This window comes from Myotis lucifugus, unplaced genomic scaffold (assembly GCF_000147115.1).
Source record: "Myotis lucifugus unplaced genomic scaffold, Myoluc2.0 scaffold_25, whole genome shotgun sequence".
In the NCBI taxonomy this organism is placed as follows: domain Eukaryota; kingdom Metazoa; phylum Chordata; class Mammalia; order Chiroptera; family Vespertilionidae; genus Myotis; species Myotis lucifugus.
The window spans coordinates 8,145,138-8,148,054 of record NW_005871073.1 but is presented as its reverse complement, the minus strand read 5'-3'; positions in this window follow the sequence as shown (position 1 = coordinate 8,148,054).

The following is a 2,917-nucleotide window of genomic DNA, read 5'->3' as shown; positions in this document are numbered from 1 at the left end:
AGGCCTCTATCCTATATAATAAAAGGGTAATATGCAAATTGACCCTATACAGCAGAACCACTGGGAATGACTGGTCACTATGACACACTGACCACCAGGGGGCAGATGCTCAATGCAGGAGCTGCCCCCTGGTGGTCAGTGTGCTCCCACAGGGGGAGCTCTGCTCAGCCATAAGCCAGGTTGATGGCTGCCAGTACAGCGGTGGTGGTGGGAGCCTCTCCCGCCTCCTCAGCAGCGCTAAGGATGTCCAACTGCAGCTTAGGCCTGCTCCCCGCTGGCAAGTGGACATCCCCTGAGGGCTCTCAGGCTGCCAGAGGGATGTCTGACTGCCAACTTAGGCCCAATCCCCCCGGGGAGCGGGCCTAAACCAGCAGGTGGTCATCCCCCGAGGGGTCCCAGACTGTGAGAGAGCACAGGCCGGGCTGAGGGACCCCCGAGTGCACACATTTTTGTGCACCGGGCCTCTAGTTTAAAATATTTTTAAATACTTAATTATCAGAAAGTTTGAAACTGCTCCTTTTGCTTGATAATATGTTGGGGTAATAATATTCTGGTAACAATTTTAGAATCTGAAATATGGAACTCTGTTCCTGATATCAAACCAGTTTATAGAGTTCATTTTCATGTCCCCCTTTGCCTTTAGCAAGGCCTACATGAATTTGTAATGCTCTTTTTGCTGAAAACATGAGCTGAATTATAAAAGAAAAACCTTTCATTCTGATGCTCAGTGTGTGGCTTAGGCTGCAGTCACTCTGAGACCCTGCCTCGATGCCATGATATTATATATCTTATCAGAAAAATGATCATTAAAATAATGTGAGTGGAAATGTAAGTTAAAGTGCTTGCCCACTGTTTAAACTACCTTTCTGCTGTATTATATAGTGGAGGCAGTGTATTACATGATAGTTAAAAGGTCAAGCCTAGCTCCAACATTTAAGTGTGTACACTTGGATAAGTACATATTTTGTCCTCATCTTTTATTTAACATTTTTATTTTTGTAATCCTCACCTGAGGATATTTTTTCCCCTTGTTTTCCAGAGAAAGGGGAGAGAAAGAGACAGAGAAACATCAATGTGAGAGAGATACAATAGTTGGTTGCTGGGGATCAAACCTGCAACCCAGGTATGTGCCCTTGACCGAGAATTGACCCTTTCGTGCACAGGCCAACACCCCAACCACCGAGCCACACAAGCCAGGGAATCCTTATCTTTAAAATGAAGATGTTACTCATTTCAAAAGTTTTCTGTTAGAGAGTGAACCTGGCCTGGTACCTAGGAATTGTGAGTTATTGTTTTTTGTTTAAAGTTTTTGATGTTCAAAGTCAGAAAGCAGGGTCCATAATATTTAAGTATTTGAGACACTATATCAGGGGTCCTCAAACTTTTTAAACAGGGGGCCAGTTCACTGTCCCTCAGACTGTTGGAGGGCCGGACTATATTTTTAAAAAAAAACTATGAACAAATTTCTATGCACACTGCACATATCTTATTTTGAAGTAAAAAAACAAAACGGGAACAAATACAATATTTGTATTTGCATGTGGCCCGCGGGCCGTAGTTTGAGGACCCCTGCACTATATGATAGTGCATGATAAATAAGGGGTGTGAAATGAGAGACTCTCATTTGTTGTTAAGACTTTGCAGTATCGCAGTCTGGGACACAGATCCCCACCGCACCAATCATTAGCTGTGCGGCACTGAAGAGTGACATAACCTCTCTGTGTCTTATTTGTTTCAGTGGTAATAAAAAGAATGCATAAACTATCTCATTGGGCCATTTTAAAGGAGTGAATAAGATGACAAAGGTGAAAGGAGCATAGTTCCTTGTATATAATAAGTACAAAATACACACTAGTTCCCTTTTTTCTTTTCTCTCTCATTCTTTATGTGCTGAGTGGGACTCAGGGGGAAAGAGAAAATTAGCAGGAATGAAAATGAGGAGAATAAATGTGAAAAAATTGTGACATTGCTGAGTCATTATTCCCTTTTGTTAACCCAAAGAGGGACATAATAATAATAATAAGCATATTATTAACTTATTAGATGTCACCTTGTTAATCTCCCCACCAGGGCATGTTAAACTGCCTGGCAGAAATGTCACGCCTACTATTCACAAAAGCAAATATCACTGCGTATAATTTGGATGTGTTCTGAAAAGTCCCTGCCTCAGCTTGTTAGGAAAAGTTCGCAAAGCTATAACACTCACCAAGCAGCTAATGGTAAGTCACAAGATGTCAAATCCATCCCTGTCAGGGAGAAACAGGAATATCTTTATAAGGTTAATTCAGGGTCTCTCTAACTCTGTCAAAACAGTGGCATGTGAGTGGTTGGCATTCTTAGGCCCTCAGAATTGCTGAATAGCTCAGAAATCTCACATGATCGCACAGGCTTCTGGGAAACAGCTCTAGGTGTCCAGTATTGAATTTTAAACAAGCTGACAAGTTCTGATCTTGATCTGAATGCACAAAATAGTTTGTCTACTGAGTATAGTGTTTTCCTGAAAGCTTGATTTTTCCTCTTCACTTTACTTATGTTACTGTTAGTTGTTTAGGATATTTAATTAATGATTTTATAATTAAAAAAAATACCGCTAATGTCTTGGGGCTTTTCAAACAAAAGACATATGTTTTAAAATTCCAAACAAAAATAATTAATTAGTTAACATAGTCATTGCGAGTCATTATCCCAACTATGGACTGGGAATAGTTTAACAAGCAAAGAAATCGGCAATAAAGCAGCTTCCTGAATTGTACTATGCCTGTGAGACTTCTCGGAGTCCCTCTGTCCCTTGCCGAATGCATGGTTTCATAATATGACTTGCTGCATGGTTTTAATGAAAATTACAGCGATCACTCTTTCTGAAAGGAAAAAAAAAGACAAAGGAAGGAAAGGTGGGAGGAGGAAGGGAGACAGGAGG